Source organism: Motacilla alba, chromosome 1A, assembly GCF_015832195.1.
Source record: "Motacilla alba alba isolate MOTALB_02 chromosome 1A, Motacilla_alba_V1.0_pri, whole genome shotgun sequence".
NCBI classification, from domain to species: domain Eukaryota; kingdom Metazoa; phylum Chordata; class Aves; order Passeriformes; family Motacillidae; genus Motacilla; species Motacilla alba.
This window is the reverse complement of record NC_052031.1, coordinates 71,198,664-71,224,591: the sequence shown is the minus strand read 5'-3', so window position 1 is coordinate 71,224,591 and position 25,928 is coordinate 71,198,664. Positions and strand designations below refer to the sequence as shown.

General features: G+C 46.0%; 1 long non-coding RNA gene across 5 annotated transcripts in view; it reads right to left on the bottom strand.

The window, feature by feature from the left end:
• LOC119707714 overlaps positions 1-25,916 on the bottom strand; it is a 288,774-nt gene extending 262,858 nt beyond the window's left edge. For 2 of the 5 annotated variants that reach the window (XR_005258823.1, XR_005258827.1), the window contains exon 1: positions 12,064-14,300. This is a non-coding gene — a long non-coding RNA (uncharacterized LOC119707714). Of the gene's footprint in view, positions 1-12,063; positions 14,301-24,769; positions 24,915-25,535 lie in introns of those variants that run through there. The other 3 variants (XR_005258826.1, XR_005258828.1, XR_005258825.1) reach the window with 3 other exon arrangements.
• Positions 25,917-25,928: the final 12 nt, after the last annotated feature.

The following is a 25,928-nucleotide window of genomic DNA, read 5'->3' as shown; positions in this document are numbered from 1 at the left end:
GAAACACACAACTCAAGGGCATTTTGTAGAAAAATCACCCCCCCAACCACTCTGCTGTGCTATCTGCCCAGGAGCTCAGGTGTTGTGAATTGCCAAAATTCAAGATGTGTCACAAAACCATCACAGGGACACCACAACAACCACAAGAAATACAGACTGAGGCTCTGCAGTGTGGACATGGCCCAAAGCACAACGGACCTAGGCCAAGGCAGGAAGGCAGGGAGCTTCACAAATGAAGCTGTTTCACAGTATTTTTTATCACATCCTCTTCACGAGTCCTCAGCTGCATCAAACAAATGGCAGCTCTGGGACACCACCAGGGTGGAAACAATGGCATCCACACTCCTAACCTGTGGAATAGCATTTCAGAAAGGAAGGAATTGGTGAGAGGGAGGGAAGTTGTATTTTAAAATGCCACACTCATGCCCTGACTGTATCCAATTACAAATGTAAGTGATGAAAAAAACCAGAAGAACTTCAAACAGGAATCGGAGTGGAGGAAATGAAGCCTGAATCTGGATCTCCACAACCCCAGAGCTCTGCAGCACCTGAGTCCAGCCAGCAGCACAGAAGAGCTCAGTAATAAAAAGGATTGCATGTGCCAGTGCCAATGTATGCTTTCTTAAATAAAGAAGTCACATCCCAAGGGTCAGGGAACCCATGGGTAATACTCACACGAGTTTACTGGCATTGGTTAAACCACACACCTGCTTCTGCAAGGCAAAGCTGCTTCTCTCCCTCCAGGAACACAAGCAGCCAAGGGCATGCCTGCTTCTGGAATAATTACCAGCAGACATGAAGAACTAGCATCTTAATGATGACTTTTTAATTGACTTCCATAAGCTCACTCAGACAATACAATACTTCCTTAGTTCTCGTGTCTGCACCAACAGCAAAGGCACAGACTTGGAGTTCTCCATAACAGAGAGATCCTGCTGGAGCTGGCAGCAGAGTGAAGCGACACAGGCAGGACTGCCAGGGCTGCCACGTTCCAATCTCTGTGATCAGCCATCACAGAGCATCCTTCACCCTGCCCTGCCCTTTGTCAGGGCTCCTCTCCCATGCCCACCATAAAACATGGGTAACAAAATCCAGGAGTGACTTTCACCCAGGCCAAATCTCTTCCCATACTGACAGCTCCAGCTTGTTTTACTCCTCACTAGACCACTGAACTCCAAAACAAACCATCTTAGTAGCAAGTACTTCTGGAATACACTTCCCTTCTCCTCTTTCTCACTCTTCCTTTCCCTTAAAAACAGGTAGAAGAATGCTTGGAGAAATCACACATTATTTACATGCAGTATTATTTTATGGGGTTTTTCAGGGTGTTAATTGAAAGTTTTAATGAATGTTAATCATCTGTCATTTTCATTGGCAATCTCCTCTCTGCCATATGCTTCACTTTTACACCTGTACAGACTTTGCAATCAGCTCTTTTAAATTGTTTTACTTTTCCAGCGTAGTATTAGTATTAATATTTAGGAAACAAGCCAGCTGCAACCATGACTGCAGTTTATTTACTACATATAATGAATGTTCTCAGTGGAACACAGTAATGCATTGTACTAGTGGCACTAGTTTTGAAATATTTATATTAATCTTGTTTGGATTAATCACTACTTCAAGGAGATGCTGGACTGACACCTGTGAAGACCAAAGTACTACAAGCACTCAAAATCTGCTTAACCCTCCCTATATATTGTCCCTGTTTGTGTCCCTTGCCTTTCCCCCCACATCAACTGGCAAGTGATGCAAGCTCCAACAGTCACGGCTCAGTTCTGCTCCTTTTCAGTAACATGGAGATTTGTTTCTGGAGAGATTGGGCTGAGGAAGCACAAGCATGCAAGTTATGAGTTCTATTTTTGACCGACTGCAAATATTCTGTGTGAACCAAGTCACCCTCAGCACACATGGCACACATTTAAAATGGACATACCTACCAGGCTCCTCAGCTTTTACCCTTTCCAACAGGGCTGTCATCCCCTCTCCTCAGTAGGGAAGCCTGATCTTCAAACCAGGACTTTTCTCTCGTACATTTTAATCAGCAGTAATATAACAATAATATTTATCCTTGGGATTTAGCGTTAAAATAACAAAGAGATGAATGAACGTAGCTTTAAACTCGACTTTGCTTTTTCATCCATCACTACACAACGGCCTAAGAGCTGAAACACATCAGTAAGGTCAGAGCAGAACTGGCAAAAGGGAGGAGATGGTGAACAGCAAGTTGAGGATTTAAAACACAGGAACAGGTAAGAGGCAGGCTACCGTACATCTTGCTAATTGCCTGAGAATGAGATACAGGAGAGGTGAAGGAACAGCCTGGCAAGGACTGCAAGCCCCAACACGACTTCCAGCTTCACTAGCAAACACCAGAAAAAGGGTGAAGGAATTTGGGTGCAATTCCTAGGAGAGATTTGTGTGCAAACAGAAAAAAAGTGTTACAGAAAAACAGCAGAGAAAACTGTCTCAGAATACACTCACATCAGAGACCTGAAGATCTGAGGCAATAAAACCCAGAATATTGACAATGCCTTGTCCACTGGGAGGTGACAAGTCCTGCTGGCTGAGCATGGCTGATTCTGCAGCTCTGGTGAGGAAGGAAACAGGGAAGCAGAGAGGAGGTTTTCTGCCCTGCCCTCCTGATGATCCAGGCAAAAACCAGTGGAGGAGCAGATTTGGAGAGGAATATCCTTTCAAAGGCACAGCTCTTCAGAGTCTGTCAACGTGCCTGAGCAATTCACAGTACAGGAATATGTGCAAACTTCTGTTCACTTTGCTCAGATACCTTTATCTGAAGAATCGTTTTCTCGATGTTTTATTTGAATTCCCCAAAATTTAATTGACAAAGAGGTAGAAGTGTTACCCTCATTAAATGCAGCTCCTCATGCTCAGGATCCCTGTGCTCCCAAATCTACTGTGTGGAGAACAGGGATGTGAGAGACTGCCTGAGTTTTTTCCCTTTGGATATCATGCACCCCATGGTGAAAGGATTTCTTTGTGGGAGGAACACACAACCTGAGTCTCTGAAGACCCTTCTAATGGTGTGTTCCAGGAAGTTCCAGGGTTACAAACACCCATGAACTTTTTATATTGTCTGGGAAAAGCTTAGGGTATTCCTTAAAGCCTCAATGCTTGTGATGATGTGAAAATCTCAGTTTGTTTTTGAAAAGTGCTGAATTTTACAGTTGAGAGTTAAGGAGCCTGAACTATAAAGACTGAGCTCTTTCCTAATAAAGAGGAAATCAGAACCTATTACTTTTAAAACCCCATGATGCATAACAGCTCTGACTTGCTAACACCAGGGATGGACAGAAATGTTTTGCAGATGATTGGGGACAAAGGACAGAAAGAGCCCCAAGAGAACAGAGTGCACAACAACCTCAGCTAGCTGCAAAGTCTGGATTGCCCATGATGAACTGAATCAGATGTAAAACCCCACAGCCTTTCCAAGTGTAAGATGGAATAACACTACAGCAGGTAACCCAGTGAAATCTTTAAAACCCACCCATCCAAACCACTGCCTCTACAGTAGAATTAATAATCATGGCAACCCAGTATCTGCAAAGCCTTGAATTGAAACCTGGTGTAGAGGTGCTCTTTTAGGGCAGGTGCTACCATGGAGGTACAGAAATTAGTTCTCTTTCCATCTCCTGTGAGTCCAGCACTCATTTTCTATGCACCCTAATGCCTATTTATACAGCTGCTCATTCAAGAAAAACTGTTCAAAGTCATTCAGAAAGATAAAGATACCTATTCCAAGTATTAAATAAAACTGCTAGGAACTTCCTAGAAATTTTGCTAAACAATAGAAAGCAAGTTCTCTATTTTCCACTTCACAAGCCTAAGAACACAAACAAAGCCCTGTTCTTTGCACTACTGCAAATTTTACAGTAAGAATTGAGACTGCCGAAAAGAAAATCAGACAGAGCAGAGCTGCTGAATGCTCTGGAAATCCCAAGGCTGTGCACACAGCACAGGGGCCTGAACTGGGATGGACTAAAGGGCACATCCTACTCACTCTCCAAAAGCAGCTTCCAGAGCATCAGAAGTGGAAATGAATTTGCATTTGCTCAAATGTAAATGATATTCATGAGAATAAAAGGAAATCTCAGAAGTTAGGCTTATATATAGCATATTCATGAATCTGAAAGAGCTGTTTAGATGTCTTGATTTTTTGAGCTTTGTTTATATTCCTATTCTGTTGATTTGTAGTGGCAAAAACATGTTCCCACTGGTCCCAAGTGTTGGTGTCCAGCCAGTGAGATGGACCAGCAATGCAGCACATCCATGTGGCAGAGACCCCAAGGTAACAACCTCCGATGCACAGATTAATTTGGGGTTCATTTTGGAGCTTTTAGGGTGCAGCAAAGGGCACAGCAGAGAAGTGCCAGAGCTGCAACAAGAGCTGGGGAGGAGAGGGAATGTGGGAGGGCAAGGAAGGAAAGTTCAAGATTCAAGCAAGATAATAATAAAAACTTCCAGCACAGACCTGGATCTCAGCCTGAGATCATCTGCCTTTCTTTCCTGCCCCCTGAATGCAGCAGCCAAGAGGGAAAGGTAGCTCTGCTCCACAGGACAGAAAATGACCTGGCAATGCACCCAGGAGCATTCGCTCTCAGAGATGATATTCCCTCCACAATGATTACTCTTACTTCACATTTTTACACTCAACGCACACAGAGAAGAGAACTCCACTCCATCACATCTTACCTAAAAGAAACAATAAATATTTTGTTTCTATGCATCAGACTTAAAAATCATGAACTATCACTTTTAATACGTAAGCAAAAGAAACAAGTAAGAGCAATGGCATGCTGCAAAATACATGTATTTACAAATTTACAACTCCCAGTTCACTTATTAAAAAACCCTCATGAAAAACTGGTCCTGTCTTTCGAACTGAAAGGCAGCAAAATGTTTGTATTTCAGGTGTTACTCTGAGAGCTCAAGAGACAGCTCTGGACCAAAGGACAGCACATTCCCACCTTGCCTGGGCCACAGCAAAACCCTTGCTAACTCTGCTGTACCCTCAGGGCATGCTGTATGCATGCTGCCTAAAGGTAGCTTTGAAGATCCAGTGGGAAAAAAGTAAATATAAATAATCCTTAGGGTTTCAAATTCATTTTATACCAACTGCTTTCCTCCTGACTAACACAGAAGGTTTTGGCAACGTACAAAGTCTATGATGGGAAAAAAATCATTTCAATCTTATGTGCTATCAAGACTTTTTGAAGTGTTTTGATAAGCACTGGCTTTTAATCAAGTGTTACAACACCAGCTAAGAACTTGACGTAGCCAGTCCCTTCTGTCCCTTGTGTATATTTAGTCTCAAGGCACCTCTGCTGCCCAGTGAGAGCCAGGCCCCTGAGACAAGGACATCACCAGCACATCAGCTGCTCTGTAACTGCACAGCTGCCCTGAGAATGCAATGGGTGAAGGGCTGACATCAGCCCTGCCCTCCTGAACACAGAGGGACAGCACCCCAGGGAAAGGGATATGCAAAGGATGCCACAGGAGCCTGCATTTTGCCCACCTGGTGTTCTCACGAGCAAGCTCCAGCTAGAAATATTGCACTAGAAATATTGCCATGGTCCCCAAAGTGGAAGACACATCCCAAAAGCAATCCCCTAACCAATTCTGCACGAGGAGGATAACCCTCACGCCTCCCTGTCCTCCCCCAGTGCAACTTGGCCCCAAAAGAAATGCCATTTTCCTGCTAGAGCAGCATTCCCAACAGGAATGCTCTGCTGGCAGAGGCAGGGAGCTGAAGGAGTAAATCCAGACAGACAGCTCCCACAGAGGAATTTAAGGAGCATCATCTCCCATGGGGAAACTAAGGCAGAGGTGCACAAGGAACATGTCTGGGCCACTCTGTGGATCAGTGCAAAGCCGAGATCAGACCCATCACCATGATGTACTGGCAGCTGGGAAAAGGAAAATAGAGGAGCTTCAGTGCTGGAGATGACAGCAAGAGAATTAATGTTCTGATGTGGTGTTTTGTTGATTCTTTCGTCTTGTCATGTACAGCAGAAATAATGTTGGTAGGATTAGAGTAAACTCACAGCAAAAGACTCTTATGATTATTAAGCATCTCAGCTTCAATTTGATGTTTTATCACCTGCCAACCTTGCACATCAAAAATGATTTTTGTGTGTATTTGAAATACAAAATTTACAAAATATCAGCCCAGAACTTAAAACACTTCTTTAAGACGTAAGAAAAGTAAGTTTAAAATGTCACTGAAGCTACAAAGAGGAAAAAGCTGTCCATTGCTCTTATGCAATAATTAATTTTCATCAGGGTCCTTATTATGCATTACTTTTTATAGAGCAACAAAACATAACTGCGTGCTATTGTTTAAACATTTGCTGCATATGCCAGAACAGTAGAGGCTGGAAAAAAGTGTAAAGGATAACACACAAAACGTAGCTAAATGTATTTTATATTATGGATCCATAATACAGAATGCAAATGATTCTGACTAAGCATTCACAGGAGACAGTCTTTAGGGTGCATGCTGTGAATGTATATTATGAATAATGCATAAAACTTGGCTAAATCCTAATGAGTCCATTGACATCCTATGGGGTCCACAGGAGCCTTAGATCCCAAAGCATGGCAGTGGCACACTGCTCTCCTCCCCCACTTCATTTAAAAAATACTTTCTTAAAACAAAGGAAATTAAAGCACAAAAGAAAAAGCCCTTAGCTCTGCTTTAGCTCCCATATGATGGCAAATGCAGAGTCACAAGCTCTGGCTTCCTTGGCTCTGTTGTGCCTCCATGCTCCACATCCAACCAGGGCACTGCATGGCCCCTCTGTAGGGCTGCAGCAGGTGTGGCACAGAAGTCACTCCTAACTCCCAAATTCATACACTCAAGGGCTTCTCCACACACAAAAGAAAGAGGATAAAAGGTGATGAGCACCCCTATTATATTTTTTTGTCCATTCTCCTTCCCTAATTCCCAGATTCTTTAAGCCTAATAATTCATGCAGAAGGAGATAGCAGGAAATATGGGGGGGAAAAAAGACAGCCCATTTACTACTTAGAGCTACTCCAAAAAATCAAGTTCACATGCTGAAGGACATTGGCAGTGGGTGCAGTCACAAGGACAAAGAACTTGACCAAAGAGAAGCTATTTACAGTTTCTAAGTACAAAACCACAGTAAGAAAAAATCTCCACCTCCCGAGTAAAACCGTAAGGTTGTGCCATTCCATCTGAGTGTATGAGTATACCATATTCTCTGGGAAAAAAAAAAGCCTTGGCATCAAGCCCCAGTTCCACTCAGAAGTGTGAAGATGGTTTTTGTGTGTCATGTGCTTGGGAATAAATGAGTGGATTTTTCCTATAGCATAAATACAAAGAAAAACAACTGATTAAGTTCTTGTTTACTTAGGGCTACAAGTCCTCAAATTGGTTCAAATGGTAATTAATTAATTCTTGCAAAACCCACGAGTGATGGTTAAGTCTGTACGTCCTTAAACACGAGAAAAAATGAAGAACAAAAGGTCAAGAGGCTTCCCCAGCAGGGCAGGGGCAGAGTGGGACTGTGCTGCTGCTCTCTGCCCTGCCCCACGCTCACCCCTGCACTGGGGTGGGCCAACGCTGCTCTCCTCAAGGACCACGGGGGTGCTCAGCCAGGCAGCCGGGGCAAAGCCGGCACCAAAACACCTGTGCAGGGCTCAGAGTGGTGGGACAGAGCCCAGGGAGCTCTCCCTGTCCCCACAGCACTGGAGCCAGCACACACACCCCCAGGTGCTCACCGTACCCCCAGCCCGCACAGCCCAGGGCTGGCCATGGCAGAGCTGCACCCAGGAGCACTGTGCCCTCCCTCACGCCCAGTCAGACCCCAGCTGTGTACACTGGCACATCGGGGAGCACTGCTCACCCCATCCAAATTTCAGCACCTCAACCTGCCAGACCAGAGCAGCAAGAACCCTGGGAATCACACACAGGATCACTGAGTTGGTAGAAAAGTTCAAGATCTTTAAGGCCTGCCCAGCCCCAACACCTCAGCTAAACCCTGGCACCCAGTGCCACATACAGGGATGGGAACTCCAGCACCTCCCTGGGTAGCCATTGTCACAGTTGAGAGGACCACAAAACACAGAATATCGCCACACAATTTCAGAGGGCTTCACCCCAAACACACTAAAATCATACCTCTTCAGAAGGCTTCAGGCACCTCTCCACCCACAGTAACACCAAACCCCTTCAGAAGGCCTCACCCCACACACAGTAACACCAAACCTCTCCAGAAGGCCTCACCCCACACGCAGCAACCCCAAACCTCTCCAGAAGGCTCCAACCCAAACCCAGTAACACCAAACCTCTTCAGAAGGCCTCACCCCACACACAGTAACACTTTACCTTTTCTGAAGGCTTCAGGCACCTCTCCACACACAGGACCACCACTCCACTCCAGAAGGCCGCAGCATCTGCTCTTAATTGTCCTGCAGCCTTTTATCCCCTGCTGTTAATGCAGCACACCTGTGTGCCCTCTGCTCATTAACTGTCCTGCAGCCCAGCCTTTTCTCCCCGGCTGTCAATGCCCTGCACCTGTGTGCCCTCTGCTCAGGGCCCTGGGCACTCCATGGCTCGTTCCCCTCAGTGCTGCTCACCTGTGCTGCCCAGCTGGAGCCCGTTAGGGATGAGCTGGGCACAGCCACCCCAATCTCCACACACTCTGGGCCTACAGACCCTACCATTCCAATACTAACAATATCCAGCCTATATTTTCCTATATTTCCCTTCCCTATAAGACTGTGTGCTCTGGCTCTGTCAGTTCCTGGAGAAAGAGCCCAGCCCCAGCTGAGCACAGGCACCTTCCAGGGGGTTGAAAGGTCTAAGTCCTATAATAAAGTCACCCCTGAGTCTCCTTTTCTCCAGGCTGAGCACCCCCAGCTCCCTCAGTGGCTCCTCACAGGGTTTGTGCTCCCAGCCCCTCTCCAGCCTCGTTGCCTCCTCTGGATGGACTCAAGGGTCTCAATTCCTGCCCAAACTGAGGGGCCAGAGCTGGACAAGCACTTGAGGTGTGCCCTCACCAGGGACAGGGGCAGGGACAGAATGACTCCCTGCTCCTGCTGACCACCCCATTCCTGATCCAGGCTAGGAGCCCCTGGCCTTTTTGGCCACCTGGGCACACTGCTGGCTCCTGTCCATCCCTTCCCTCCAGAGCCTGAGACAGGAGAATGGCTCCTGCCACAGGAATCACCCTCCTGACCAAAGCAGGGGCCAGGGAGAGGAGGAGCAGGTTTGGGACAAATTTGGCATAACCAAGTTTTGCAAACAAGAGAGAAGGGAAAATTGCAACTGCCAGGAAATTCAGAAACACAAGTGTTTTGTAGGTTTTGTTAAAACCTTCCTTCTCCTCCCACATGTGCTTCCAATGGAAAATCAATACCAAGGAGAGAGAAACTATCTGGGTGTTCAGCAAGCATTTTTGAACACACACCAAAAAAATTGTTTAATCCAGCTTTTGTTTTCCTTGTTTCAACTTGTTACAACAACAAAATATCCAAACCTGATTTTTTTTTTTTTTTTTTTTTTTACATGAAAACATTCAACAGAATGATCCTGGAGGAAAGTAAGTGATGAAAACAGTTCCACTGGATCTGCAGCAGAACATGGCATGAAACATGCAGGGGCAGAGCAGGGACACATGTGTGCTGACCTTTGAGTACAGCTGCCTGTGTATTTAAGCATGAAAACACAACCTCATTTTACACCATAACAAGATCCTTTTCTTTTGATGGCGGGTAAATTTTTGTGCATTTATAAAATGAACCCAACTTTCTTCTTGTTGAGATGTGAGTTTGGCCCCAATATGAAAACACATATTTACACGCACACACGTGGATATATTCTAACCAAAAGCAAGGGCCAGACTCTCACAAGAACAAGACTCTCAAAGCATTTTACCTTTGCAGCCCATCCTGCTACGATTTATACTTACTGCTACAGATATCAGCAATTGTTTCCTCGCCTCCTCACCCCTCCTGGACACCACGGGAATAACAGAGAAGGAGTCTCCTGGTAGCACTTTCATTCCCAGCAGGAAGCTCAAGTGTTTGTGATATCCATTTTGATACACAACCTAAATTAGGCCTCTGGAAATAGGTAATGCATAAAAAGAAGCGTTTTTGTGCCACAAGATTATTATTATAGGTTACTGTTAACCCTTGGGAGATGGAGGTGAGTCCTGCAGCTCCCCACTGGGCTGAATATTTGCTGAGAAATCACAAGCACTACCTAAGCAGATATTTCAGGTGTGCCTCATGCTAAACAGAATGATCCTGTTGACCCATCACATTCTGATAGCCAGTTTGAGAGCAAAGCACTGTGAGTTAAACAAAAAGGATCAGCACAGCATGCACATGCTGCAACTCTCCTGTGCTAAGAGAAGATTTAAAAGGAGCTGGATGCAAGGACAACTGTGGAATTACAAATGCAGAGTTCAAACAAACAAAAAACCACCTTATTTGGGAGCTGCCCAAAACACATTTTGCCTCTTGGCTCCCTAAAATTCTCTCTTATAGCAAAGTTTCCACTGGGTCACAATCTAGTGAGAGGAACCACGTCATTCAAAAAGGAAAATATAAATCTGAACCTTTAAGTGTTTGGTAGTTTTCAAGTTTCAAATCACTGCAGATCAAAGTTTCAGAGCTGGAAGCCTGTGTGATTTATCCCACCTTCACAACTGCCAATCATAAACCTATACAAATCACAAACTAACTTTTTTTCTTCAGAACCAGCATCATCCCTGAAGTCTGGAGAGCTGGTCAATAACTTGGATTCAGTGAAGCAGGCTATCCTGCTCTAAAGCTGCACCACCTCCTGTTGTGATACAAGCTGGCCCAGCATTCCTCATTGCCTGACTTACTCCCATAGCAAACTGAGCCACACAGGAAATTCAATCTGTATCTGCCTCCACAATTAATTCGAGTTCAGCTTCTCCTAAGCCTTCCCCTTTCCTTCAGCCATGCAGCCTTCAAAGGGCTATAAACTGTGATCTTAACGCACAACCAACTGCGTGCCAGTCACTTTGCACTAAATATAAATAAATATTTCAGTAAACTATGGTTGCTACTTGTTAAGCCTGGGAAAAATGAAACCTTGCTGTAACCTGGAAGACAAATTGGATCTCAGAGCCTCACGCATCCTCCCATTTAAATCCCTGTGCCTTGTATACCTGCAGGAATAACACGGGAGAAGCATTCCAATAACTTCGTGTGGTAGCAAGGCAGGCTGCTGCTCTCCTAATAAATTTGAGCTTTATAGCTCCTCCACTCCAAAAGGCACATTCTCAGCCATGCCTGCACACTGAAGGGGCAGTCCTGGGGAAGCAGTGTTATTTCACAGACCATTCTGACTATCGCACTGGCGACCAGAGCACACAAATCTCTGCACCCCTGCGTGGGTAAACATTCACAAATATCCTCCCATCAACAGAACAGTTCACATGAGCTACAGATCACTACCAGGAACAACGAGCTTTCTGTTTGGCCTGGAGATTTTCCTACAGCCATGGAAAGGCACAGGGAGGAAGCCAGAAGTCCTAGCTGCTCCTTTTCCACTCCACCATTGGGTTTGGCACAGCTTTTCCTAGACAGCCCTCTTTGCTCTAGCAGCCCTGACATCTGCACATTGCATTTGCCCTGTTGTGCAAGCAGGACTATTTCCTCAGAGATAAACAGAGATCACCAAGCCCACGATGCCTGACACAAACAGAGCTCAGCTCCGAGCTTCCTTGGGCAGCCCAGACCCATCCTTTTCACTTGCAAATGTAAAGCAAACTTGGCAAGACCCAAAGGGGAAAAGAAGGAAATGATCTTCATAAAGAAATGGGGAGGAAAAATCTCCCTCCCTCTCTCAAGGCACGCTTTTCTGAGCAGCTATTTGAATCATCCCTGCTCGCAGGCAGCCCCAGTCCTTCAGCAGTGGAAAAGCAATACAATGGTCCTGTCACTCGATCCCCCGAGCATTCTGGCATTTCACAGGAGCAGGCTCCCGGGGGCTCTCAGACAGAAGTTTGCCCACATGCCTTTTAAAGTACGTACCTGATTCTGCCTCTGTGTGCTGCGCTCCCTTTGCAGCTGCATTCCCAGGAAAATGTTTCTGCACCCCTTTCCCTGTGGCTCACAGATGGATTCACTGCTGGCTCTCGGCTTCTTCCTTCATTTCTTCTGAAGTTCCCAATGTAAATCAAACAGGAATACCACCTTCCTGAGATCACTACTATCCCACTGTCCTCCAATGCAACATTAACAAGAGGCAATATTCTCCAAAGCTATGAAGCATATACTGCCCTAAATTACATTGCAGTTGCTGCCCTGAGCTTACACATTTTTGAAAAGGAAGGCTCCCAGGGATCTCTCTCTCTCTGTTCTGACTGCATTTACTGCTTTAAAATATTTTTAACCCAGACACTGAAGTGCCAGCCTAGCAGCCCTTCATGCTAATCCTAGCCTGGGTGGCTGTTCTTAAGGGAAAGCATTCAAAAATTGTAGCAGTGCATCAACTTTGACCCTTTTCATTTAAAACATGAGACTTCTTTCTTTTTTTTTTTTCTTTCAGGGAAAAAAAATTAGATTCCAGAGGGAATCACTGAACTCTGACCTGCTTAAAATTAGTTTTGTTTTAGTGCCTGTGTGGTGACTCAACAGGCCAATTTTCCAGACACTTAAGACTTCTCTGCTCCTGAAGATTCCAGTTCAAGTCCTGGACTCACTGCCTGGGGTCGGATCAGAACACTTTGTTCCAAGGCTCCAAGCAGTGAATTCCCAGATCCCCGTACCCTTGCCAGATGCTGGCATGCTTGGTAATAAGTAGGGCTGCAACCAAGCTAATTATATATTAAAAAAAAAAAAAAAATCTGTGAGGAGTTTTGCTTGCAATACATATGTTAGACCAAAAGAATTCCCCTGCAAAATTCGGCAGTGGGGAAATGTTTATATGGCTCTGATAAACATTTCATGATAAGCTGGATTCTTTTGGGGGGAGGGGGAAGATGTGTACTTTGGTCTTAACAGTGCAGCAAATAATTCTCAACTAGGGTCTGGCTGAGTGTATCCATCTCACTGGGAATAACTGATTTCTTTTTTTTTTTTAATCTGTCACAGGCATTACAAACAGTAAATGAGTCACCATAGACTCCTATGCTGCAAAAAATAGCATCACAACACTTCATTTGCTCTTCAACGGGACTTCAAGTGTAGTGCCTGGTATCAAAAAGCCTTGTCAGTTAACAAATTAAAAAATCCCAGGAAATGACACCCCGACACAATCCCTGAAAAAAATTACTTCCTGCAGAAGTTTAACACCACCCAGCAACGCAAAGCTCATCTAGGAGTGGTAATTTTTCCTCAATCCCAACAGAATTTTTCAGTTTAATCTCACCATTAATGCTCTAGCCCATACTTCCTATCTTTCACCAAACAGCCTCAGAAATCTCCTGCAAAGCGAGCAAGTCCTATTATCTCCATTTATAAGTCCTGAGGAATTAAAGCAGAAAAGATGCTAAGAAACTTTGGCCACGAGGCAAGAGGAGGCAGCCCCAGAGCCAGAACCTGGGTGCTGGTCCATATTAAATGGCATCTGCTCCATTTCCATGCCTGTTTCACAGCCATCATGGGAAGCAGAGCCATGCCAACGCCTGTAATCACTTATTTGACAGCTGCTAACCCAACGAACACGCAGGCAATGTATACACCGTGCCCTAATCAGCCTGCAGTTGATCATGGATGAGCACAGCCCCAGTGTGATTGTATTTTCCCAAGTCAGAATGCAGCTTTCTTCCTTTTTCAGAAAGAAAGCGAGGCACTAAAAGACGGAGTTTTAACACGCAGTCATCAATATGCTCCTCTTACAAATACAAATGTGAAACAGTAATAGCACAAACAGTGTTGCACACTGTGCTGCATCTACAGCACCACTGTCTTCTGCCCAGAAAGCCCTCCTTCAGCCCGGACAAGACACTCCCAGGGCACACAGGCCTGGCCTGTCACCAGTGACAACAGGAAACTGAGCAGAAAATTGACATTTCTGACAACAGAAATTCTGTGACAACAGAATTCGCATTGGGAGCATCCTCCACATATCGAACCTCAAGATCTCTCTGCCCCTGGTGATCACAGCTGGTGATCACAAGACCTTAAAAACAGACCCGAAAGTTGTGAAGCCAAGCTGCTGAGCCAGGGCCAACAGCAGTGGTAAATGTAAAGAAGCAACTTGTGAACTGTGGTCCTTGTTAGATGGCCAGGTCGTGGTTTCTCTGCCTGAGAGGACCTCCCAGAGAACCTCCCAAAGGTGCTCCCAGAGAACCTCCCAAAGGTCCTCCCAGAGAACCTCCCAAAGGTCCTCCCAAAGACCCTCCCAAAGGTCCTCCCAAAGAGATCTCCCAAAGGTCCTCCCAGAGAACCTCCCAAAGGTCCTCCCAGAGAACCTTCCAAAGGTCCTCCCAGAGAACCTCCCAAAGGTCCTCCCAAAGAGATCTGCCACCCCAGTATCCCCCCCAATGAACCCAGGCTCACAAATCCCCACCACACCTCCTCCGAGAACTGTCACCCGATGGAATCAATGTGAGCTAACTAGGTTATTCATCACCTGCAAAAAAAACCCTGCTGCTCAGAGCTTTTTGGATACAATGGTGAAGTGAGGAAGGCTTTCTTCACCGCCCACGCAGCCTGGGCTCAACTCTGCAAAACAAATTTGAGCCGCAGTCAGACTCAATGTCAGACTTTTGCCAGCTGAGCTCCCTCTCACTTCCTCAGTTTCAGGTCATCTGAATACCTTGACAACCTGTGAGGATAAATCAAGCACAGAAGGTGTTTAGGAACTAAACACACATGTCAGGTGTTTCTACAAAACCTACACAAAGTTATATCGAAGCATCCCAAATTCCAAATCCTTAACAAATACATCACACATTTTGGAAACGGTGGGCAGGGACTTGAAACACAGCCTCTCTGGTTATAAAAAATGAAAGGAGACAGAGTAAAGCTGGGAGGAAAGCAGGAGAGGATGCACATTTTTTGCTCTGGAGGACAGATCAGTTGCATGAAGCTCATTTTCACTGGGGTAGACTCTTTGAACAGCACTAAATTAAAAGCATATCAAAAAGCACATTAATACAGGCTGATCTGTGATGCCAGAAAAGGACTGCTGGGGCTCCCTGGTCAGGCCTCCTGCCTGATGGAAGAACCTCACCCAGCAATTCCCTCTAAGCTCTGGTACAGCCAAAACCAGGGCCCAGGCACAGATCCTCATCTTGCATGGAGAGCATTAGAATGTGAATATTCCCACCTTCCCTCAGCCACACCAGCTTGGCACCGATGTCCCCACAGGCCAGTGAAGAGAGCCATGGCCATAACCATTGCCACAGCCTGGCTGTGTCACCAGATCCACCCCTCTGTACGGTACACAAAACTGATCCTGTCACTGGTGGTTTGTAAAACATTATTTACTCAAAGATCTCCCTCAGTAAAATGAAAGCTCCCGTTCAGCAAAGGGCCGAAGCTTTTGCCCAATTTCCAGCAGCAAAGGAGACCTGCAGGCCACTTTGGTGGCACTGAAGCGCTCAGAGCCAGGCTCAGAGCCACGTCAGGGCACAATCCCCGCCCAGCCGTTCCTAACGCATCCAAGGCTCGCGCTTTGCTTCTGGAAACTTTGTTCTCACTTTACATATAGTCAAAACCTGACAAGAGCTCACTGTCGGATTATGCAGGAAATCTGCAAGTTTCACCAAGGTGTGATCTTATGCTTTTTCACACATTATTGTATCATGCTGCGCCAGAACACTAACGTATGCACAGTTCTAAAATAACTTGCATTATTACAGCCCAGCACGGCAAATGGCACCGAGAAGAGACTTGCTCCTCAGTGCCTTGCAAGCTGATAAGGGGTCACCGTTCCTTTCTTATGGGGAGAATTTAAAAAAAGAAGAGAAAAAAAAAAAATAGCAGAAACAATCCAAACAAACTCGGCGTTTCAAAACCTTTTCCCCAATTTCTCTCTCTTTCAAATGAAACTGACAATTTTCAGATTTGTCTTTGGTCATGTCAGGGTGGGAAAATGGGATTTAATAACATTTAACTGACTTGCTATCAAGAAGGAAACATATTTTTCTTCTTTCAAATTTGAAACCGACACTTTCTCTTTTTTTTTTTTTCTGTTGGCCTACTTTCTTTTAAGTTGCCTTTCAATTATTTATGAAAATGCAATAATGCATTACTTTGCTGTGCAAATGTTTAGAAGAAGGAGATAGTGTCTTTCAAGTGAAAAAACCCCATCCATGGCCGTACAGAGGTTTATTTAGAAGTGCATTGCAGGTGACACTTTATAAAAAACAATATGCTTTCATTTGCCTCCCGACACACATCCCCATTTTCTTCACACTTTGTGTTTGAGTCAATACAAAGAAGTCCACAGAAACACCCCACTCATTGCTCTCCTGAGCTGGAGCTGCAACAAACAAAAGCTCCGCACGGGAAACTGTACAAGGGGCTGAACCAAAGCCTGCTAGGGCACTGAAAAGACTCCACGCTTTCTGAACAGCCTAAGAGAGGCAAAACCTTGTCCTGCTAAACAAAGGAAACCAACAGCAAAGCACTCAATGGTTCAGTCAGATTTTTTTTTAAGTTTTTTGCTACTTTTCTACTTGAAACAGCTGGATTTGGAAACAGAACATCAGTGAACACCGACTGCTGAGCTTCTTTCTGCACTTTCCAAAATCCCATGTGGATGCACACTCAGGTGGCTAACCACAGGCTCACCACCTCAAGGTCTGAGCATCAACAGACTAAAACAAACAGCACATCCTGCCTTGACAGCAGCAGGTACAAAACCAGGCCCATAATGCTCAGAGGTTCTTAACAAGAGCAGAACGCAAACTGAAATATAATCAGGGAAATGCAACCCACCAAAGCAACCCCAACAAACCCTAAACAACCCTAAATTACTGTAAACAAATACAACCTACCAAAGCAACCCCAACAAACCCTAAAACAACCCTAAATTACTGTAAACAAATACAACCCAGCAAAGCAACCCCAACAAACCCTAAAATAATCCTAAATAACTATAAACAAATACAACCTACCAAAGCAACCCCAATAAACCTTAAACAACCCTAAATTACTGTAAACAAATACAACCTACCAAAACAACCCCAACAAACCCTAAAACAACCCTAAATAAAAACAACTCCAACAAAAACCAAAACAACCCTAACAAACCCTAAAACATCCCTAAATAACTCTAAACAAATACAACCTACCAAAGCAACCCTAACAAGCACTGAAACAACTGTAAATAAAAACATCTCCAACAAAAACCAAAACAACTCTAACAAACCCTAAACCAACCCTGAAGAAACCTCCATCCTGAAGGTTTTCAAGCCTCAGCTATCCCAAACCATGACTGGCCCAGCCTGGCACTGGCCTTGCCCATGCAGGTGGCCTCCTGTGGTCCCACCTGGCCACCGTCCCCAGTGACACAAAAGAAAACAAAACTGTAGAAGGACCTAGAGAACCCAACCTCTGCCAGTATTATTAGAAATTTGAAATGTCCTCAGCATCACTCCTTAGAGCTGGGATCCATGTAAATCCTGCAGCCACTGGAGGTGCTGGAAGACACCTCTCACACTCACTTGTCACAGTGACTGCAGCTTTTCTGAACAATGTTTAGCACTGAACTTTTGAAAAAATGACCTTTTTTCTTTTCCCCTTTGTTAGAATGACTTAGGGCACCTAAATCACCCTGAAAGCCAGTGAGGCACTGTCTGCATGGTTTTCAGAAATAGGACTTTGCTGCATCGAAATCTCATTTATGTAACTAACACCACGCTTGTGTAAACTCATATTTTGCTTAATTTACATGAATTTTTAAAGCCAAGACTATACTTAAATATTGTTTTTAAACAGGGCCATAAAGCACACCTCTACAGCTCACACTCAGGTGTTGAGATGAAAACAATTTCAGAAAACTGTACAGTTATACGAGTACATATTTCCCTTTTTCTTACATGAAAAACCACAGAATTCAAAACTAAGCAAAGCAAGAAGAAACATCTCGCATTCTTAAAAACTTCTACTATTGTGCAACAGCATTTGTTCTTCCATCTTGCCTCTTACAGCTACTTCTTCATGTTGCAGGCATGGAGAGGAGCCTGGGTATGCAACTACTGCTGCTATTCACACCACGGGACCCACGCCTTTACCTCCAATCTACTTCAAGGATTAGACTCTGTTGGTTTCTCCATTTTCCACCCCGTTTCAGCTTGTTACCTCTCACTAGGATCCCCTTTCTGCGCCAGCACAGTGCACGAGTCATTAAAAGAACAGTGGGACATCTGTGGAAGGTGCTAGAAGGTGCTTCCCTCCCCTCCAGGGCTCCTCCTGGAAGCTGCTCTCGCTCAGAGAGGTTCTCATTCTGTCTTGCACAGAGTGAGACGCTGCTCTAATGGCACCCTGGGACTGGGCTGCGAGCAGGCACTGACGTGAAGTTCCTAAACACGGGATTTAAATGTGCTGGGCAGCTGCTGGGCGCGTGCTTGGAGAACCCCCGGCACACATTTTACTGAGAGAGCCTCAACGGGCTGCAGAGCTGAGCCCCATCCCCAGCCCTGCTGCCAGGGGCTGCCCACACACATCCCAGGGGATCAGGGCACACAGACATCCCAGGGGATCCCTGTACACAGAACACATCCCAGGAGATCCCTGCCCACAGAAATCCCAGGGGATCAGGGCACACAGAACACATCTCAGGGGATCAGGGCACACAGAGCACATCCCAGAGGATCAGGGCACACAGAAATCCCAGGGGATCACTGCACACAGACATCCCAGGGGATCAGGGCACACAGAAATCCCAGGGGATCCCTGCACGCAGAAATCCCAGGGGATCACTGCCCACAGACATCCCAGGGGATCCCTGCACACAGAACACATCCCAGGAGATCCCTGCCCACAGAAATCCCAGGGGATCACTGCCCACAGACATCCCAGGGGATCAGGGCACACAGAGCACATCCCAGGGGATCAGGGCACACAGACATCCCAGGGGATCAGGGCACACAGAAATCCCAGGGGATCAGGGCACACAGAGCACATCCCAGGGGATCAGGGCACACAGACATCCCAGGGGATCAGGGCACACAGAAATCCCAGGGGATCCCTGCACACAGAGCACATCCCAGGGGATCCCTGCACACTGAACACATCCCAGTTGATCCCTGCACACTTTTACTGGGCTGCTCTCCTCCATGGCCCTTGGCTGGCAAACAGAGGCCTGCAGCTTGCAGAGCTGTCAGCTGCCTTTCAGGAGCACTGAACTCACACTCACACACATTGGTACATATTCATCAGCATTCACTCATTTGCAGCCTCTCATGAGAATTAATGTTATTCCTCTACAGTGGCAGAACTTCCATCACCCTGTGCAAACTGCTCCTTACCTACAGCAACCCTGCTTATGGGAATGCCTCATTACATGTAATTTCAGGTTTCAATTGGAAACTGTTTTGCAGAAGTGACAAGCGCTTCTCTGTTTCTATCCCTGTTCTGTCTGCAGGAGGCTCAAAAGGGATCTCAGCAACAAGTTCCATCAAGAACTCAATGCTCACCCTACCTGTGCACAAACTGACTGAGTAATCTGTGTGACACTCCCAAACCTGAACTAATTAATTGTCCTGTATTTGTAAACCTCAGCCACAGTGTGCTGAATGCACCACAGGATCTAAAAAATCTCCTGTTTGCTCCCAGTCCTCCTGTCCTGCTCCTGGCAGCTGCCTGCACACAATGACAGACATCAAACCAATCTGAGCACAAAAAGAACACACTATCTCCTGCTGAACATGCTCTTCTTCCAGATTTGAATTTGTAAAGCAGAATGTTGCACGAACACGTTCCCTTTTCCGTGACTTAATGCACTTTTTATATATTTTGCATAGCTTCCCGGCAGGTGTGTTCAATTTGGTATTAAACAGGAGTAAAACTGACACATACACTGCATTTCTTGATATTATTCATGCACTTGCCTATATATCAACACGAGTAGCATGATCTTTGATGCCACAGAATAAGGAGCAAGCTCATCCCAGTGAAAAGACAGATGTGTGTTCCTGGACACCACGCAGGGACAGCACAGAGAGTGCCACAAGAGCTGCCTTTCCCTGGGTACCCCAGTGTCCCCAGGCTCCTTGCAGAGCCACTGGAGGAGACTCCACCAGTGTGTGATTTGGTGGAATAATCCCTGTCAAAGAACAGGTACTTTCTCCATTTCAGTAAAAAAATTTCTTTAATACAGAAGTGAGCATCTGGCTTTAATTCAATCTGCTCTGAAATCACTCGAAAACCATTCATTTTCTATCATTTTCTAATTCTCTTCTCTAATGGTTTCTGAATCTTTTTCAGCATAAACCTGGTCTATTAGGACTAATCTCCTGCTAGAAGGTCGGTTGGGACATTAAAGTGGTGTTCCCAGCCAAGAAAAGCAACTCTTCTATTCCCTGACTAAAGGCACTGACTTAGCCATGTAATAGGTATTTTGCTTTCATTTAAAAAAAATGGATTGCAAAATTAACTTCTAGATCCTTATTAAGTAAATATTTAATTGGTTAGCTGAGGATCACAAGTGTGTCCCCCAGCCTTTTTCATTACACTGAGAGCTTGCTCATACACAAGGATTTTATAGCAGTGTAAAAGGTAGACTCCATAGTTCTAGTTTAGGAATTGAACCAGTTTAATTAAATGTATCTTTAGACTGACTGCTGCAAACCACAATATGGCACTCCGTTTAATTTAAAGCTGTTTTGTTCACTTACTCCCTGAAGAAATTGAAGATACTGCAAGCCATATTTAAATCTGTTTCAAAGCTTCCGAGCAGAGCAAGCTCAACTGAATTTTGTCCTCCCTCCACCAAAACATGGGCGAAGCAGCTTAAAGGAGGAGAAGCTCAGCTATGAGCTGGCAATTTCACCCTGTCCCATCAGCTCTTCGCTGTCCCAGCCACCTTCTAACCTGCTTAACCCAAAAGCCACTGCTGAGAATCCGGGTTTAAATGAAATTAAATTAAACTAAATTAAATTAAATTAAATACAACAACTAAGATCACTGCCACTAAGAGCAGTAGTAAGGCCTTAAATACAATTTTAGTAATGCTCCAGTTCTGTCTTGCACATGCCACTAGGCTTGGACTGGTGAAGCCAGGCTCTGTGTACATGGGGAACATCTAAGCCTGCTGAGTGAGACACGAGCATTCCTAAAGCCTTTCAGACTCATTCCAAGTAAAACCCGGATTGCCTTCCTAGGCACCAGGGGACAACAATGGAAACCATTCCTCTACGAGATGAGGTCTTGTTTGGCTCCTCTTCTGTAAAACTCCGCTCCTTGCAGAAGCTACAAAATTTCATCAAACTGCACTGGCCCACGGAGGCTGCCCAGTTTCTCTGGGAACATGCTCACAGCCCAAACCAGATGGGTCTGAGTGTTCAGTGTCCTCTCTCAGACCAGTGCAGCATGAATGCAGAACTGACTTTCCCACATATTTTAACTGCAATCGTTCAAAGGATCAGATACTAGTACAAAAATATATCATCTAAATAGTGTGAGGATTTTTCCTTGAGATTTTGCAGTAGTGAAGAATACTATCCTAGTAAAAGAACTCTGACCTGCACTTCTCAGGCAATTAATTTCCTTGTAATATAGACAAATACTTTATCCTTCAAACAATAATGACAGAATACACTTCAGCTTTGTCACCAGGATTTCTTTTTATTTAAAAGAACAACAGGAAATGGGAATGGGGGGAGGGGACGAGTTCTATTAAAGGACAATTCACTGAAAGGTCTTTTAGCTGGCAATTGTCAGCACAGCTCAGGGCCAATGGATCAAATTTAACTCTCAAAAGTGCTGATGGTTGTATGAGTCTTCACAGTAGGGGCTGGCGCTCTGGGCCACTCAAGTTCAATTTTTGGTGTTACCACGGGATGGAGGAGCTGGGATCTTGGTGAGCAAAGATTTGCTCCGTATTTGATGCACTGGGTAAAGTGGTGTTCTTAAAATCACCAGCCTCCCAAGCAGCTAGTAAGCCAGCAGGAGGTTAGTAGGAAGAGAAAGTAATTGTCCTTTGTGCCTCTGAAAATAGCCAATATTAAAGGATCCTCTTATGTATTACCTGCGTTTCAATCTACACTTGCAGCTCAAGGGAAAAGAAAGAGGCTGGAGGAGACAGAAAATAAAGCTCTCAGAAATATTACAGGAGACCCTCCTCAGGCTGCCATGAAGAGTGTGGTCTCCTCACCCAGAAACATGTGCAGCCAGAAGGGATGAGTGCTCTGTAAGCCATGGAAACCTTGTTCAGACAGTGCACTTTGCATACACAGAGTGTGCTGTGCGCGTCCCCGAGCGTTCAGCATGAGCCTGGAGAGGAGAGACCTGGGCAAGGCACTGCGAGAGTGATCCTCAGACACTCGTCCAGGATGGCCACGGTGCAGCCAGCGCCGTGAGGACTCCACTGGACATAAATCACTGGAAATTCACTTTACATGCAGCCTTTGCTCTCCACACAGTGCCCAAAGCAGGTGGAGTGCAGCACAGTGCAAGCCTAATGCCCTCATCTCGACCTGAATGTTGTTGTCTGTTAGCAAATTTCCCAAAACGAAGCAGATCTGGCTGCTGATTTCCCTAGTCCTACTGTTTGCTCACAAACCTGAAAGGGAATTTACGTTGGGTCTGGGCGCAACATGAAATAGAAAGAAAACTCTCCAAAGCCCCCAGCACTTCAGTGCTGCTGGAAAGGACCTCACTCTTGTTTCAAGCCTCATTTCAAACCAAATTTGGGTCTGAACTCGACTATATAATGTATCCCAAGTGATTAACTGGACTGTATCTAATGTCTTGAAGATAAGGAGAATTTAAGCAAAACAAATTGCAAGAAAGCCCCTGAACTAACAGCACAGCAGACTTAAAAGGTTTACAAGGGCCATTCCAGTGGGGTCCAGATGCCCACTGCCTCACCAGCAACATTCCCACTGCCTTCTGTATGAGAACAGCTCTGCCTGCTCAGGGAACATGTGAGGATCTTCACGTTGAAAACAGGAAAAAGAAAACTTCTTTGCTAATAGGAAAAAAATCCTTGCAATAATACTAATCTATTTATAATGGTCAAAAAACATGACAGCTTACAACAGCGTCAGAGCAGTGCTTTGGCAATATTTTAGCATACTGCTGTATTTTTAGAAGGACTGTTCATTTACTTTCTCCTAAATGCTGCAGAGTCCTTATTTTTCAACAAACGAGCTGTGTTTTTTTGGTGTATCACACGCCAACATCAGAGTGTTTTATCTCAGGGTGAGTAGGAACTGCAGGCAGAACCAGAGCTCCTGCACACAGGCTGCTGTGCAGCAGCACTGCCGGGGATGCCAAACCCCAGCTCCCCCCGGGCTCCGTGCAGGGAGAGCTCTGCCACTTACAAACCTCCCTGGAACGCTCAGCAGCAGCAAACTGCTGGGTTTCCTCACCCTGAGCCTTGAGGAACTGTCCCACTGTAAGCAGCAGGGCTGGCAGTTCAAGGGTGTTGCTCAGCCTCACTGGCTCTAGCGAGCAGCGTGGATGATAAGAGTGCAGGAGGATGTGCTTAAGCACTTTTATGTTTTCTCAGCACAGGGTACTTCACCGTTTCAAAATTCATCTGCAAGCTACCTTCAGTGAACTGCAGGGAAAAACTGTTAAGTCTCACCTGGGCCTGCAGGATCGTGACAACAGGATGGTCCCTAAGAGCCTCTACAGCTGCAGCTCCAGGAGCTACAGACAAAACCCGCAGGCTTCTTGCTAAAACCCCCTACCTTCTTTCTAAAAAGCACATATGAGCTTCCATTGCTTACAAAAACTTACACTAGGCTAAATTAAATACATGTGCACCCACATGTTAACTGAATTAACTTGAAGCCATCAATACATCTCAAATGTCCATCTGTTTACACAAGCCACTTGCAGCTTTCAAGTCTTGTGCTCCTCATAGTGTAACTCTCCACCAAAACAGTCTAAGTGCAAGCAGAAAGCTCTGCTGTGAGATTTCCATGCATAATGACCATGTGTTTATTGGGTTTTCATGTTCAAATCATGTCAGAATAGACATGCTATCCATTTGCAAGATGCAACACATCGTGCCAGCCTCTCCCTCTTCAGCTGCAGAAGCCTCGTAAAACAAAGCTGGCTCTAACCTGGACAGACATTATAGCTAAATTTAAAATATCTCCCTCTGCAATTCCAATTTGATGGCTGTAAATGGTACAGCTTGCAGGACAAAGAATTAATTTCTGAGGCAATAATGTATCTTCCAGGTCTGGGAAGGATTAAGAGCAGCGGATACAAGTAGCTGTTTCCAGGTAAATTTCAGATGATGAAATACTTTGATGAATATCTTTGTACTAGCTCTTTGTAAGAAAAACTTTGTACTAGCTCCTCGTAAGAAGTCGCCTTTTAATCTGAGTGGCTCACTTCAGCAAGGCTGTGCACAGCTAGCTGGATTTAAACTGGAAGGATGAAAGCCAGGACACGTTATCCTACAGTTCTACAGCTGGAATCAAACTTCCTTTCCTAATCTGAACTAAACTTAATATTTCACTCTTTGACAGAGATGGAGTGAAATGCAGCTCTGCTAAAAATAAAAAAAATAAACCAAAACCCATTTTCTCTCTAATTTTAGGATATTGCTGGCTTTCCTTTTAGAAGAGGTCAGTGTTTCAGCAATGACAGCAAAAGCTACCTGTGCCAGCATGTGATAGCAGCCTCTCAGAGAGAACGGTTCTCATCAGACACCATCCTCCTGGACGTCCCTACTGTATTGCTGTTGTTGATGATGATTGCGATGTTGAACGCCTACAAATCTCCCACGTGCCTATTTCGTTGGCCTGTTTTGTTTTAAGGGGAAAAAAAAAAAGCAAGGAAAAAAAAGAAAAAAAAAAAAAAAAAAGCTCGAGGCCATTATTCATGAGCACTAAGAAAACAAATCACTCTTAGACCTACTCCTCTTGCAGATTCCCACACTTATTACCCAAAATCCCACAGCTCGCTATTGGTTCTACCCTTGACCAAAGTACAGGGCTGAGGCAGCATGCCATCCCCTGGGAAAAGCCGATCACGTTCCTCCCGGCGAGCGGCTCCGCTTATTCTAGGATCGCAGTCGGGCTGGAATAAAGTCCCCGAACTTTTCAGAGCAGGCAGCGCTCGCTCCCAACGCCAGTGCCCGGGGACCCGCGGGGCCGAGCGCGGCGGGGAAGTCGCTTTTCCTCCCGACCCGCTTTCTTTTCGAGGGGAAAAGAGCCGAAACGAGCGAACCCAGAGCCTCCGGCGCCCTTCCAAAGAGCCACCCTCCCGCTCGGGCAGAAGCGAGGAAGGCGCCCGGCAGAAACGCGGAGCGATGCTCACGCCGCTGCCCCCCACCCCGCTGCCGGTGCGGTGCCCGCCGAGCCCCCCGCTCCCCTGCGCGCTCCCCGGCAGCGCCGCGCCGGCCGCCGCCGCTCGGCACTCACGCACGGAGAGGCAATTACAATAATTTAAAGCTTCCTGTCCGCCGGCTCCGCCGGGATCCCGAGGGCTGAGCCATGCCCGGGCAGGCAGGAGCAGCCGCTGCCCCGCCACACAGGCGCGGGCACCGCGGCCGGACCGCCCCCGCCCGCCCCCAGCCCCGGCGGAGCGGGAGGAGGAGGAGGAGGAGGAGAGGGGGGGCGTGACAAGTTGTGCCAAACTTCGGGAGGTGTGCGAGCGCCCGGGAGGAAGCCGGCCGAGCCGGGCTGCCAGCCGGCCCCGCCGCCTCCCCCGGCCCGCCCGCCCCCGGAGCCCCGCGGGGCCCGAGCGCCGAACGCCCCCGGGCAGCGGCCGCGGCGAGAACAAAGTTAAAACGGCGGCAGCCGCGCACCTACCCG